The following is a 17,407-nucleotide window of genomic DNA, read 5'->3' as shown; positions in this document are numbered from 1 at the left end:
TCTACCCTTCACACATGCACAACCAAAAGGTATGTACATTCTATTTTTTTAAAGTTAGCTTTATGAATATAAAAATTTTTAATGATATATATAGAAAAAATATTTTCTCTGGACAAATATTTTGAGTTCTGTTATTAAGGTCAATAACACTGTGAGATAATTATTTGGTTTATATGCACATGAGCCATCTGTGTTTCCTTCACGAGAACATCATGATATCTGCTGTATGCTTCCTCAGGTTTGGAGAAGCCCAACACTGCTGTTTATTAGATCTAGTGTATGATGTATCAACTATTTAAGAACATTAGTCAGGCGGACACTGATACTTCATGATCTGCACCAGTATGTATGAGCATCACAGACAAAGACCACCAGAGATGTAATTACTGTCCAAAGAATTTCTGTGAAACAGTTATAGTGAAATGGTTGACAAGAATCAGCTGCTAATATGTGATCTGTGTTTGTTCTTTATTAGGACACTGTGGTGGCTGGAGGTAATGTTCAATCCTTCAATAACCAGACTGTAAACTAAAAAAAAGCTGTAAAAAATGTTTTTAAACATAAGCTGCTAGGACAAAAAAGTCAGGCTGTTTAATCAGTGCTCAGATCAAATGCCTGCATCTCTGATGGTATGGGGTGCATTAGTGCCTATGGAATGGGCAACTTGCACATATAGAAAGGCACCATCAGTGCTAAAAGGTATATACAGGTTTTATAGCAACATATGCTTCTATCCAGATTCCATCCCATTTTTACTTCTGAGAGACTCTGCCTCTCCAAGATACTCTTTTTATACCCAATCATGTTACTGACCTGTTGCCAATTAACCTAATTAGTTGTAAAATGTTCCTCCAGCTGTTTCTTTTTAGTAACAGTTTTCCAGAGACATGTTGCGTCCATCAAATTCAAAATTACGTTATTTTTTTTCTTAAAATGGTACATGTACTTGGTTTAAACATTTGATATGTTTTCTGTGTTCTATTTTGAATAACATATGGGTTTATGAAATTTGCAAATCATTGCATTCTGTTTTTATTTACATTTTACACGGCATCCCAACTTTATTGGAATTGGGGTTGTAGAATTGTGTAGGAATTGCAACATGCAATGATGTCAGCATGGTCCAGAATCTCAAAGGAATTTGGGGGAAACCATGGTATAAAAACGGAGGCTGTTTTGATAGCAAAGGAAGGCCATGCCCAGTATTAGTATAGTGTTCCTAATAAAGTGATCTGTGAATATAGACTAAAAAAATTGTTCTGCACAGTTTGACATGTTTTTTACAGCCAGTCAGTTGTAGCCAGTCACTATCCATCACAACCAGGAAAGCACTTTGACTGCAAGGGCCCTATTATTCCTCTTTTTTCTTCAAATAAATGTTCAATTAATTTTTTTTAAATTCTTCACCATTATTTAGATGAAATAAAATGAAATTTACAATAAATCTCATGTATTTGAATACAATGCATAGAAATTTACAGTATGGTAATATAAAAGTTTAAAGGTTGTTTTTTGGAAGCTAACAATAGCCAGTCATATAAGAAAAGAGAAAATAGTTACTTGTAATTTTCAAGTATTTTTTTTCCCATTGCATAAATCAACCAGTCCCCTTTTTCTCTCTTACACTCTGGTAATTTATGTTCCTCTAAAGCTAGAACTGAACTTCAGCTGGTTCATTGGCCTGCAGATGATAAAGAATAGTGTGACGACTGGTGAGGTTGTACAATATGCTGTGGCAGTGGATGCAAACATTTTTTATATTTATTTCGTGAATCAAAGGCAAGAGAATGCAACTGCAAATGATTAAATACTAGGACAGGCTTGGTGGGTAATTAACTAAGCAAAATAAGGTCAATACAAGAGAAAGGCCATACAATGAGAAAGATTCAGTGAGACTAAGAAATAGGAGTTAAACTTTCTAATACAATGGGAAATGCTCAAGAAGGTTCAGGATCTGGAGTAAAACTTGGTAATGAATGTTTTTGAGTCTGGGTTATTTCAATAGGTGTGGATAATTGCAAATAGGTGTTTGCAATTATATGATGCATTTGAAGTTATTTATATGAACATTACATAACATAGCTACAAAAAATAAGTCTACCCAGTTTTTTACACTAATTAGTATTTAAAGACACCCAGGCCATATTCTAAAGGAATTTGCTGATTTTGTCTTGAACCTGGTTGTTTTCTTAGAAAATATCAGTAATTGATGGAGACATTAATATTAATATTGATAACCCACAAGACCCTCTGAGAACAGTGTTAGTGTCTATTCTAGACCCAGTAAAGGTTCATCAGAACATAATAGAACCCACACATTATGGCAGACACACCATTGATTTAATACTGACATTTGGATATAACTAAGAATAAGACCACAGCAGAAGCATATACACAATCAATATGTAGTAGCGATGACCTTATGATTTTTTCAATGACAAAATTGGAAATATTGGCAATTCTGTCAAAAATATTCAGACTATTAATTTAAAGCCAGACAATTTTATAACTGACCAGTTATCTGTGATCAGTGATTAGAACGCTTTATTCCCCCTTCAAAAGACGGGGGTAATTTCAATAATTTTCTCATCAAAATAATCGACTTGTGTACTAGATCCCTTACCGTATGTACACATTTCTTCAAACAGATACTACCAGAAGCAATCAAATATCTATTAAAACGAATAAATTCTTCCCTTAGCACTTTCTATGCACTGAAGTCCTTTACCCCTGATTAAAAAAAAACTGACCTTGGCCCCTGTCAGCTCCGAAATCCTAGAAATGGTTATAGCACAGCAGTCATGTGCATACTTGCATAATAATAACATTCATGAACTCTATCAGAAATTTATCTATCAGACAGGATTTAGGCCTCATTACAGTACTGAGACAAAGCTGGTTAAAGTAGTAGATAAAACTAATGGCGTATCATCATGGTTGTGTCTCCTTGACTGTGTTGATTGATCTTAGTGCAGCTTTTGCTATCACTGATAATAATATTATTCTCTTTGAAAATGCTGTTGGAGTCAAGGGAACAGTCCTATCTTGGCTCAGGTTTTATTTGACTAATTGTTATTAGTTTGTAGATGTAAATGGTGACTAGGCATACTAAGGTAAAGTTTGGTTTTTCTCAAGGGTCTCTTTTGGGATGACTGTTTTTGTTTTCTCTCTATATACTATCTTTGGGTAAAATTATTTGTAAATATGGTATTAGCTTCCACTGTTGTGCTGATGGCACACAGTTACTGTATATGTTTCAGCAAAGCCTGATGAGAGACACCAGCTTAATAAATTTAAGGGAATGTGTTTTTTTTTTCTGCTACTTAATTCACTACTTAATTCTCACAAGAAAGAAGTACTTCTACTAGGTAGAAGTACTTCTACCACAAGCAGCTAGAAACAAGCTTTCTGACTATGTAGTAACTCTGGATAGGTATCAGAAAAAAAACAACAAAAAACGTTGTGTTATTATTGTCTCTAGTCTCTTAAGCCCATGTAGATAATATTATTAGGATTACCATTCTTTCATTTCAGAAATAATGCTAAGATACAAAATACATTGCCACTACATGACACAAAAAAAGTTAATGCAACTCTAGGTTGGACTATTGTAATGCCTTGCAGTTTGAATATTCCAGTAGGTGCATACACAAGCTCCAGTCAGTCCAGAGTTTTTACTAAGACCATAAGCTATGTCAATATCACCCCTATCTTATAAACACCCAATGAACCAAATGGCTCCCAGTGCAGTTTCACATTGACGATAAGATACTACTAATGTCTTATAATCCACTGAATGGTCTTGCCCCATAGTACCTGAGCAAAGTTCTGGTCTTTTAGTATCCACCACACCTGTTTTGATTAAAAAAAGGTGCAGGTTTTTTTTATTAGTACCTAGAATAAGGAAAGCTACAGGAGGGGGCCAAGCTTTCTTTTGCAATGCCCCACAGTTATGGAACAGCCTAAACATCACAATGGGTTTATTGCAGATGATACCACATGGACACCCTAAAGATGGCTGTGGATGTTCTTCCTTGGATAGCTTAAAGATTGAAATCCTAAGAACAGTTTACCCCCAACAGTTGATAGACTTAAAGTTAGAACTCGAATGATGCTCAAGTTTAGTAACACAATTAGCACTACTTGACTCTATAGTATACAGTTATAGCATAGACCTGATGTAGAATGACTTTTTTCTTATGTCACCCAGAAGTGGATGGGTTACCGTTTGGATCTGGTTCTTCTCAAGGTTTTTCCTCTTGTTGCCTCAGGGAGTTTTCCTTTGCCATCATTGTCTCTGGCTTGCTCATTAGACATTTAAATTGACATATCTGGATTTCTATAAAGCTGCTTTGTGAAAATGACCATTATTAAAAGTGCTATATAAATAAAAATGAATTGAAATTGAATTGGATAGTCTGAGGTGTTGGCCACTCGAGGACAGCACAGATTTGGTCATCCATGGCAATCGTCTCTGCTGATGACATCAGGAATTCACATTTTCCTCCTTAGGTTATTAGACTGGGCCTTTGCAAGATTTGTTTGTGCTAGCAGAACATCATGTTGTATGTGGTTCTGTAAAGAATAAGAATATATCATCATCATGACATCAGGATGGGGGGCACAGTAGCTTAGTGGTTAGCACATTTGCCTCGAACCTCCAGGGTTGAGGGTTTGAATTCTGGCTCTGCCCTGTGTATACGGAGTTTGCATGTTCTCCCTGTGTTTCAGGGGTTTCCTCCAGGTACTCCGGTCTCCTTCCCCAGTCCAAAGACATGCATTGTAGACTGATAGGAATTTCCAAATGATCTGTATTGTGTGTGAATGGATGTGCAATTGTGCCCTGCAGTGAGTAGTTACCCCATCCAGGGTGTCATCCGCCTTGTGCCTGGAGTTCCCTGGAATACATATCTGTAGTGTTGAAGTCTAGGAATTTTCTGGCCACTCCTGTATTGATAAGCACTAAAAACTAGAATTTACTCCCTGACTGGTGAAGTACAATTGGTATGCAGACATGGCATAGGATGTACTTAGGCCATTACTGTGTAGATAAACAAAGAGGTTTTCTGTGAGTGTATCAAGTGGCACACTGGGACATGTAATATGCAGCATCTCCACAGTAGAAACACAAGCTTTTGACTAGTGGTTTTGTTAGTGATTTGGTAGAGTTTTTGGATGGCCAACCTGCATGAGTTCTTTTGGGGGCAATTGTTTATTTTTCCATATCAACTGATACTTGTATAGAGATGGGTTTTCTTCTTTTCATGAGGAGCTTGTCAAAATGGGATCTCAACAGGATCTCAACAGACCACATCTGTGAATACATGTCTCTTCAGTGCTTGATGAATATGATTGAAAAACAGGCAAATACTAAGTTAGACTCAATGAAGAAATAAAGAATGAAAAGTAAACCTGCCCAGAATCCATTTAAATGGGAAAAAGCAGCAAGTCCCAACAGGCTAGAACAGTGCCCAGCAAGACTTAGTTTGCAAAAGCATGAGCCTTTTGGCTACACAATAGAGTCCTCATTAAGTCACAGCAGTAGATACAAAAAAAAAAAAAAAAAAAAAAAAAAAACAGTGGGTTGCTCTCTTGTGCATTTTATTTGACGAGTACTACATAAAACCTCTTTTTTGCTTTGAGATATGTCATAGCTATTATATAGAGCTGGCAGTCCAGGACCAGGACAGTGAGGTTAGCTATCATAGCTGATTTTTGGTGCGGTTTACCAAATCCATAAAGATGATTAGGAAGAATAAAGGGAGTTATACTGACACTGTAAATACCATTCACCACCACATTTCCATTATCCACACACAAATCTCTGACAGTTGGTTTTACAAACTTCAGTGTTACTCAGAGGCACTCAAATATTAGCAACAGAAATGGGAGAGTGGGAATAAGAGAGAGAGAGAGAGAGAGAGCCTGAGAAATATACAGCTGAAATAGGGGAAGCTACAAATGATGCTCACTCATTTGCAACATAAAGATGCCAACAACAACAAACTGCAGATGAAAGACTTAAAACAAGAATCAATGCATTACTGTCACTATGCCAGTTCCATGGTATCAAAAATAATTTCTCTGGACAAATGGAGGGGGAAAAAAACTACAAGAACAAAGCCTTCAAACACAACATTTGAAATACAGATTAACAAATAAAACAGATTAAATAAATGGATTAATCTTTTAAGAAAAGCTTTGGAGGTGTGTTTTTTTTTATTTTTTTATTTCTTTTATTTAATAGTGAAAAACCTCATTTAGCTCATTTTAATTTCCTAACTTTATCCACAAACTGTTCATGCAATTGTGTGTGTGTGTGTGTGTGTGTGTGTGTGTGTGTGTGTGTGTGTGAGTGAGTGAGTGAGTGCGTGCGTGCGTGTGTGTGTGTGTGTGTGTGTGTGTGTGTGTGTGTGTGCCTGTTTGAGATAGGTTGTGTAAAGCTTTCTTGGTCATACAACAAAAATTCAAAACAGGAAATGAGGAAATACTGGAATTACAGTAAAATATGAATAAAATACATTGTATTAAATACAATACATTATGCAGCGCAGTGGGGTGTATCTACACATTACAGACCACAGAAGGCATGTTTCGAGTGCATATTTGAAAATAATAACAGCTTGAAAATAAGAACACACATATATAGAAATGTGTGTTATATAGTTTGTGTGCATTCACATATACAGAAGTATTTTCAGAGATTTTAGTTCAATGATAGGAACTAATGTTGAATATTATTTTCTTGAATAATTCATCTTATTCAACAAATCACATCAGTCAATGCTTTTATACTGGTCAGGGTTGTGATGGATGTGGACCCTGTCCTGGGATCACTGGGCATGAGGCAGGAATACACTCTATATGGAACCTGGAGAAAACTTACATGGACATGGGAAGAACATGCAAAACTCCACACAGACAATAACCTAAACTAAGGTTATCTTTATTGAACTAAGAGAGGGAACTCAGAACTACAGTTCCCAGCAGCCACGGTACCATAGTCACATGACCCCCTGCACGTCAATCATGTTTCTGTTAATGAGCACTCATGTATATTGCACTGCACTCTTTGTCTCACAGTTGTCTTACTTTACCTTTGTGCCTGTTACTGTGTATTGTTTCTTTAGTTTATGTTTAGCCTTTGCCACAGTGTTTTGCCTTATAGTCATAGTGTCTTTTGTATTTTGTTGGGTTATTTATTAAAATGTTTAAAATTTTGCACCTGCATCCATCTCAACTTCCTAACGTGACAGAACATGAGACCCTAACATGGATGCAGCGGAATTTTTCAGGGTCCAAGAATCCCTGTACGAGAGGGAGAAGCCGAAGTGGGAGCCTTCCAACCAGGCTGGAACCATCTCCCGCCCTCCCTCCCCCATTGTGAATCTTGTCCAGCATGCCGAGTCGGCAGAGTATGTAATTCAGCCTCCTTGCTCATCTGAGGATGCTGCTCAGCATTCCTGGTCAGCTGAGGATGCCGCTCAGTCACCCTGTTTTGCTGAATACGTTGCTCCGCGTCCCAGAATGGCCAAGTGCTCCGCTATGTTTTCCTGCTTCTCTGAAGACGTTGCTCCGCATCACGGCATGGCCAAGTGCTCCCCGTCACAACATGGCCAAGTGCTCCACTGTGCTTTCCTGCTCCACTGAGGACCTGGCTCTGCTTTTCTGCTCCACTGAGGGCATCGTGTGGCTGTTTTGCTCCGCTAAGGACGTCGCACCGCTTACCTGCTCCGCTGAGGACATCGCGCTGCTTACCTGCTCCGCTGAGGACGTCGCTCCACTTCAAGGCTCCGCAGAGGATGTCGCTCCGCTTTAAGGCTTCACTGAGGACGTTGCTCTGCCTTCCTGCTCAGCTGAGGACATCGCTCTGCCTTCCTGCTTGGCTGAGGTTGTTGCCCTGCCATCCTGCTTCACTGAGGATGTCACTCTCCCTCCATCTTCTGCTGAAGATGTTGCTACTTTTCTTTGCTTCACGCCGTATGTCGCTCCCGCTTCCAGATCCATGGAGGACATCGCTCCCCCCTCCTGCTTCATGGAGAGCATCATTCCTCCCTCTGGCCTCACGGAGAACCTTGCTCCTTTCTCTGACCTTGCGGAAATCTTGGAGCTTCCCTCTGGCCTCACGGAGAACTTTGCTCCTCCCACGGACCTCGTGGAGAGCGGCCTTGTCCCTTCTAACATCATGGGGAATGTTGCTTCCCCCTCAGGATCCGCCTTGAGCTTTGTTCCTGCGGCTGGCTCTGCAGTAGCCATCGCTCCGCATTCAAGCCAGGTCGGGGATATCATGCCCGAGTCCGCTGACATGGACAACCAAGTTCTGCCATCCTGCCCAGCTGCGGACGTTGCTCTGCTTTCCTGTTCTGCTGAGGACGTCGCTCTGCTTACCTGTTCCTCTCAGGATGTCACTCTGCTTACCTGTTCCACTGAGGATGTCGATCTGCTTTCTTGCTCTGCTGAGGACGCCGGTCAGTCTCCTGGTTCAGCTGGGGACATTTTGTCCAAGGGGCCAAGACCACCAGAAGGAGGGAGTGTTTTTTGGCACTCCGGGAAAAGCGCCCTGGGGGTGGGGGGATGGGGGGTAGGGGTTCTGTCATGAACTCAGAGAGGGAATTTGGCACCATAGTCACATGACCACCTGCACCTTAATCACGTTTCTGTTAACGAGCACTCATGAATATAGCCACAGTTTGCACTGCACTCTTTGTCTCACGTTTGCCTTTGTCCCTTTTACCATGTTTTGTTTCTTTAATTTATGTTTAGTCTTTGCCACAGTGTTTTGCCTTATAGTCATAGTGTCTTTTGTATTTTGTTGGGTTTTTATTAAAACATTTAAAATTCTGCACCTGCATCCGTCTCAACTTCCTAAAGTGACAAAAACTAATACATAAACCTTCATAATCTATTGTGCTATGCTTAGACAGCTAACTAATATGACAGGCTTCTAACAAGATTTTTATGTCATATTCCAAAATGTTCATAATCTTCACTGTCAGTGCTAGACAGCTAGCTAAATGAATCTGACAGGATTTCTGATAGGATCATAAATGTTTCTAATCTTCATCACTAATTCTAGGTAGCTGTCTAAAATAAGAGTGACAGGAGGTTTCAAAACAACCTTTCGATCATAAAACAACACAAACATAAATGTTTAAGTTCATAAAAAAGTTCCTAAAGACAGACCTATTTGTACCACTCAAAGACATACCCATTAGCCTGCAATATGCAGACAGACTTTTTCCATTAATGAGACACAGGATAAATATTTTCAGCAGCTCAGGTTAGGCATGAGTGATGACAGCGATTTTAATGCTCTCAAACAGCATGCTAATTTACAACACTGAATTCTCAAGCTAAACAACAAACACAGAAGAGACAGGAAGATAAATAGAAGAAAGGTTTATGGCTCTAAACAATAACAAAGATATCCTAAAATCAATATTCATTCTCAGTTGTAAGTGCTAGATAGTACTATAATTTTGGTGGCTAAATAATGAACCTTTAGATTTGAACGTCAACAGTGTGAAATCCCATGGAGTTTTGTTGTTATTTGTGCTGAAGTTAGCAGTCTACAGACATACACTTAGACACCGTCACGAATCGTGACGGAGCAGAGATAGGACGGATGCAAGTGCAGGATGAACAGTTGTTTATTTGAAAGAGAGACAGGCAGACAAATCCAAAAGGTAATCTATAAACATGCAAGAGGTCAGGCGATTGGCAAACAGGCATACACGGGGCAAGGCTGGAATCTAGGTCGTGGTCATGGGAAACAGGGTCGACACAAAACAACACAAAACAAAACAACACAAAACAACACAAAACAACACAAAACAACACAAAACAACACAAAACAACACAAAACAACACAAAACAACACAAAACAACACAAAACAACACAAAACAACACAAAACAACACAAAACAAACTATGACGAGGAAGCGGATAATCCAGCGAACTAACTCTACACATGGACCGTGACTATGATACGCGCTAAACTAACTCTAAAGTATTACTCTTCCGCATTGTGTGCTGGGAGGCGCGCGGTATATATGCGGACATGATCAGCGTCTAAACCGCTAGCAGCTGAGAGCAATTCAGACCCACGTGAAATCCCAGCCAATGACAGAACAGGGAGGAGACACGACAGAAACATAAACAAAACACACGTGTCCAGATGTCATTACAGTCAACAACGGAAAAGCAGGTGCTCGCGCATTCGCGCTTAGAGCACGCTGCTTCAAGGGGGAATCGTTACAGACACTTGATTTTCCTCAGTTCTCATTCAAGATAATGAAATAAGAACTACAGTCATTAGCTATGTTTTCATCCAAAGTTGCATATTTAACTTATGTGCAAACTTGGAATATCGCATAAAACATTTGCAAATAAAGCACAGTTTCTATCCAGTGAGTCCAAGAGAACAAATGCATCATTCCTGATAAACTGGCACCAAATATCAAAAAGAAAAATGGAATTTGCTGCACTAGAAGAAGTCACTGTGGGCCTTTTTTTCGTATATAATAAATTACTTGAGTCTCAGAGCGCGCATACGAAACACAATAAACGTGGTCATGTCACCTTGCATTCGGAGGCGGGAGCCTGCAGCAATGCAAGATAGCTCTGGGAGGTAATTATACCGAATCACTTTGACGACAGACTTTGGCTAAGACATTTTAGAGAATGACCAAAACAACATTTCATTCAACATTCAATGTTGTGCAACGAGATTGGTCTCCTGGTTAGTCCAGTTATGCTGTCCCATCGTGCCCCAGTTCTGACAGAAAAACGTGTTGCCATTGCACTGTATAAGTTGGCCACATGCTCTGAATGAAGAGTTGTGGGGGAGACATTTGGTGTCAGCAAAACCACAGTTCACCATTGTGTGTATTCTGTGTTGGGCCATTCATGCACACATGATGTATGAGCACCTACATAAAATTAACTGACCTGGTGGAAGCATGTGAGATAGCTGGACGCAACTACAACACCCACTATGTACCACAAGTATATAGAGCTCTGGATAGAACCCATATCCCTATTTTGGATCCTGCTGAGGGTTACAGGGATTACGTGAACAGAAAGGTTTGGCCCTCAATCAAATTACAGGCACTTGTTGATGATTACTGTGTGATAAGGGATGTGTGTGTTGGGACACCTGGCATAGCACACAACGCAGCAGTGATCATCTCATCTGAATTGTACAGGTAAGATTTTTACACACACACACACACACACACACACACACACACACACACACACACACACACACACACACAGTGTGTGTTTGGATATATATAATATTTATGTCCTTTTAATCTCTTAACCATCAATTTTAAACAGTTCATTTTAAAACAAACTGTCTTTTGATAGTGAATTTGCACTGTACAAAAAAGTTTTCTCTTTGTTTCACTTTGTCATTTGTGCCTTATTTTGTGCCTTATTTTTTACTTTTAGACATTCCCAAAATCATCCCCAACACTGCATTGATGTAGAAGGTGTACAGGTACCTCTACTACTAGCAGTAGGCCCTGCTTATCCCCTCCTTTGGCTCATGAAAGGATTCTCTGGTCCCCCTCTGTCAGGGAAGGAGGCTGCTTTCAACCTTCACCTGACTAGCAGCCGTGTGAACGTTGAGCATTCATTTGGTCTTCTGAAATCAAGGTGGCGTGTTCTGGCTAAACGTTCTGACATTGAGCACAAATTCATGACAACAGCTGTGGTTGCCTGCTGCATTTTACATAACTTGTGTGAGAGAGAAAAGCAGAGGCTGCATCGTGTTCATGAGGAACAGCCACTGGAACCACTTGCACAGCTTCCTCAACATCAGTGCAATGCTGTACCCAGTAATGAGGCCCTGGCAATTCGAGATGGTCTTGTTCAACACATAAACAGAGTTCATGCCAACACTCCTTAGAAAAAAGGAGAGATGTAAATTATTAATGTAAAATAAGAGTACAACAGTTTGTCATTTCTGTAACTTCTGTAATTTCTGTTTTATCCATCCATCCATCCATCCATCCACCTTCTATACCACTTATCCTTTTCAGGGTTATAGGGAAACCTGGAGCCTATCCCAGGGGAGCATCGGGCACAAGGCAGGGTACACCCTGGACAGGGTGCCAATACTTCGTTTTATTTGAAACTTAAATAACAGTTTAAACCATTATTGTTCAACACAGAACCAAGTTTGGACCAATACCATTTATATAAATATACATACATTATACATAAATTATCAAATGTAAAAACATAAAGTACAGCAGTGTTTCACGCCCACTGAGTAGCAAAAAGACTGAGCGACAGCATTAGTGTACAGCGTGAAATCCGTGAAAACACAGAAAAAAATGCATCTAAAATGGGAAAAAGCTGTTGTGCGATCCACTGTGCTAGATTCTACAAAAATTCTTTTTACAGAGTGCCAAAAACCATTCACTCATTTTTTTACTAAGTTGAGCTGTGTAAGTTCTTTTGGCATGTGGTATTCATGTTGTACAGTGATGAATAATTTGCTACATATTTCTTTCTAAACACTGCCTATTTCCATTGATGAATAATGAGGGCTCATTAATTCTCTGACTGTGTTTTGTTGTAACAAATATATAACATTAGTAAGTGGAAGCAATGTTGGCTACAAACAAACTAGGACTAGCTAACTTACGGTTTACCAGATAAAATTATATAATAAAATTACAATATTTGTATATTCCTGTCCACATACAGCCAAAATGTTTATTGGTGTTCTTGTCACTTTAATTTCTCCAACAAATCCCGCCTTGAAGTAGGACCAAGGAGCGGCTGTGGCTCAGGTGGTAGAGCAGGTTGTCCACTAATCATAGGGTTGACGGTTCGATTCCTGGCCTACATGACTCCACATACCGAAGTGTCCTTGGGCAAGACATTGAACCCCAAGTTGGTCCTGATGGCAAGTTAGTGCCTTGCTTGGCAGCTCTGCTACCATTGGTGTGTGAGTGTGAATGGGTGAATAAGACACAGAGTAACGCGCTTTGGATAAAAACGCTATATAAGTGCAGTCCATTTACCAAGCATCAGGGCTTTTGTATGCCTTCAGGTTTTGCTTAGTGTATTTCCCCGGCATCGAAATCAAGTACATATAAATGTCTGGAAAAACGATTTCTGGCCACATGCCAATGTCCATGGACCACAGATTCTTGGGCAAGTTGTAAGGGTCACTGACTACGTTTACATTGACAGCAATAATCTAATTATTTATCTTATTCTGAATAAGACAATATTGTGATTAAGGTGTTTACATGAGTTCCTTTTAGAATATTCCTTTCGTGTTCCCAGTTTACATGTTATAGAACATAGCTCGATTAATGGCACACGCGATTACGTCCCCATGCTCTCTTGTTTGCCATCAAATGGTTGAGCACTGCCATGTATGTGTGTGTGTGTCTCCTGTCGCAAAATGCAGTGAAAACTCCCACACGACGATAATAGTGTGATTAAGGTGTGTACATGTCTGTAATGCACATCAATAATGTGACTAAAATAGTCTATTTGACATGTGGAAATTTGACTACTCCACATGTCTTAATTTGATTTGAGTTTAGTTCAAGTATGACTTTAGTCGGATTAAGGTCATCAATAATCGCTGTTTACATGGTAGTTTCTTAATCAGGGCATTGTTTTAATCATGTTAATATCAGATTATTGTTGTCCATGTAAACATACTGACTGTTGAGTCCAACTGCCTTTATTTTAAGCTGATAATAGTTAGTTATACTAGCGTTTTCACAGTTTCCCCTATTAAAACCAGCCATTTTACTGGATGTTTTGCCACTAATTCCGGTCAAGGGGGGCATGTTCCGGCGGGAAAGTGACGTCAATGCATACCTTCTGTAAAACATAATTTAGAGTAATCTAATATGTATCATCAATGCATGCTTATTAAAACGATTCATTATATGTGTATGATTTTTGCAATTCTATTTTGGGGAAGCAATAGATGCAGAAATTACACATAGTATTCTGATAAAGTTATACTTTTCAGGTGAAGATAAAGGCAACGTTTATTTAAAGAAAGGTTACCTTCAGAGTCCTGCTCAGTTTCAGGGTCCTCAGGGCCGTCTAGAAAAGAGACACCTGAAATCAACATACAGTATTATTAGCCCCCAATGCATGAACCCACCAACAAGCTAAAGTTATAAAAACAATTTGTTAATCAAACCAGAGTTTATGTTGGAAGAAAGATACATGACAATTGGCCTTTGTTCGAGAATCCTATCCATGTCCTCAAAGTAATGAAATGTGCTCTTGCCACCTGTTCCACTACGTCCGAGCTTTCTTTTTTTTAGCTATGTATCATATGTATTTGTCATATCCTTTAAGAATCATCTCCGCTCACTTCTTGGAGGATTTGAGGAATATGTTCCATTGATGTTTTCCATCAAGAATGGTCATCACTTCTTTCTCATATATTACATTTAAAAATATTCGATCCTCGTCATCCACCCAAACATAACTCTCACTTTCCGCCATTTTACTTATGACATGATCTGTTGAAGCAAAGTCACATGACTTTTTTGATGCGCATCGAGAAATTTATTTGGTAAATGTGTTTCCATCTTAATTTATGCACGTCTACTTATCGGATAAAGAATTTATCTGACTCAATTGAGCGCATTAGTTTTTTATACACATTTTTAGAATCTATGCACATCTTGGCGTTTCCATCCAGCATTTTCAATGCAATATTCAAAAATGCCATAAAAATTGGTGGATGGAAACATAGCTGTTGTACATTTGCAATAATGGCCAGTCTGCCTGCAACACATTCAAACATTACAAAACATAACAGAACACTGGACTCATTTAAAAGCATCCAAGCCTTCATGCCTCAAGCCTGACTACAATCATCTCCGGTTTGTCTCTCATGGGTGTTTTCTTGTTGTTACCTCAGTCAGTGTACACCTTCAGTAGATTTACATACATTGTACCTACTGTCATTTTTCTCTATGTACCAGGATATTTTAGTACAATACCCAGTTCCCAGGAGGTTTAGACTTTATTGCTATAGATGACAATGACCCCAAACATATATCCACAGAATTTATCACAATAATGTCCAGTCTCCAGCTTTTAATTTAACCCCATGGAAAAGCTGTGGTCTGAATTAAGAAAGGGAATCCACAGGCAAAAATCTGAGTGAAATCCTGAATGCACTGTAATTATATGGTTTTTGCATGATAATATGTGTTACACAGGTACAAGCCACAGCAGCACTGCTAGGGTATAATTTCCTAGCCACTTTTTTAGGCACATCAATTTTGATGGGGCACCATGTAGGTTTTTAATTTTTATTTTTCCATGTTCAATTACTGACCATAGAGCATTTTTTTGTTTGTTTAGAACATTGTTCCTAACCCACTGGTGCCATTACAATGTTTAAACATTCAAGTAATATTGCCTTACCTACACCAGTATTAGTGCAAGATGCATAGTACTCTGCCGCTACCTTGTTGGTGTCACTGCTGAGAATGATTCACCATCCAAAAAATGTCTAGTAAGTGGTGGTCCTGTGATGGTTCCTTTCCAGTGAAAACAATGCTAACAAATTGTTAGGACAGATAGGGCTCATTCAGTAATTATTCACCATCAAAGTGCATCCTATGGTATATAATAGCTGTACTAAATACAGTGGCTGTCATATCACAGCAAATATATTCCCACACACAAACACGTTCACCTTCTCCAGAATTCTAGTCACACACCTGTTGCTAATCTCATACTCACTCACTCACTCCACGCTATATAAGAGACTGTTCAAACACTTCACGAAGTATTACGTGTGTCATCCGTATACCAAGCCGTTGATCGTCGTGTTTTCTGTCCTAGATTTGATCTGGTTCTAGTCCTCTTTTTCGATTCTTGTTTATGCCCATTTGCCGATCGCCTGACCTATTTGACCTGTTTATGACCATGTCTATGTTTCACGATTTGGATTTGTCTGCGTGTCTCTCGCATAATTAAGCTCTTATCTGCATTTGCATCCGTCCTCATCTCCATTACGTGACAGTGGCCAATAGTGTGTAGAGGGTTTGGTTTGGTGGCTGGTTATGAACTTGTTAACATATCTTAAAAACAATATGTAACAGTATGCAACTGAGTTGCACCCATCTCACTTATACATTTTCCACAGTCCTAATAGTTCAGTGACATGCTTTCCAGAAAGCTTCTTCCAAGCCTTTTTTGTTCCAGATCAAATGAAAACATTTAGTGTCTGACCTCACTGTTTTGACTTTTACCCATGAGTCACAAGTCAGGCTTTAAAGAGAGTCATCCAGAGAGTCCTGAGGTCGGTCTGTGATATCCAACTCTTATTAAGGCTATCGATCAGCGAGGAATCCAAACAGCTGTTCCCTTCTTCCATCCTTCTGTAACACTGTATTATTTTCTGCAATAAAAATTGACTAAACTACACTTCTTGGATAATATTAAGGTACTGAAGCTCCTCTATTTCCAATCTGCTTCTCATGTAAATTGGTTACATTAATTAAAGAACTATAGCAAATATTATACATAGACCTTTTTCTGTTCAGTGCATGTGGCACTGGACTGCGTTACATGACCATTCACATTCATATTTAATTCTATACAATTATTTCTGTGAGTGGTTTGTTAAAATTTTCCAGTGGATTTATTCAAATATTATTTTCAATAATAATTCAAGTACCCTAAATCATTATGACAGCAGGCATAACAAAAATGTTTTCAATAACCATAAAAACAACACATTCCCATGATTACACCCACAAAATATGCACTGAAGTCATCCAGAGAATTATGTACTGTATGTAAATGGGTTTCTGCTTCAGCTCTGGCTATGTCAGCCTTTTCAAAGTAACAAATTACACAAAGTCTGACCACATCAGAATATTGAGCAAAAGACATACAGTACACTCCCAGGGCATGTTAAACAACAGTGTGATTACTGGGAATATAGAGTATCCAAATATTAGTTCCTGAGGATGTTGAGTTTCAAAAGTATGTACCATATTATATTCCATCTCCATAAAAACAAACTGTTTTTAAAAAAAGGGAAAAAGCCTTACCTGATAGCAACCCATAAAAAGCAGTGCATGAACTTCACCATATGTCAAAATACAATTTGAATAATGTATTGTATCCCTGCACTACATGGACATGTTTGGTCAATACAAGGACTGCATACAAGAATGCCCCCAAACCTACTGTAAAATATGGAGGAGGATCACTATGCTTCAGAGCTGTTTTGCAGCTGGTGGTTTGAGCACTCTAAAGAAGATTGATGGCAATGATGTCACAAGTACCAGGACATTTTAGCCCAAAAACTGATTGCCACCTTTCAACATGACAATGACCTCAAAATTACATCCTCATAAATGGTTGCTCTAAAAAATGT

The sequence above is a fragment of the Ictalurus punctatus genome, chromosome 16, assembly GCF_001660625.3.
Source record: "Ictalurus punctatus breed USDA103 chromosome 16, Coco_2.0, whole genome shotgun sequence".
Lineage (NCBI taxonomy): Eukaryota > Metazoa > Chordata > Actinopteri > Siluriformes > Ictaluridae > Ictalurus > Ictalurus punctatus.
Note: the sequence above shows the minus strand (reverse complement) of the source record.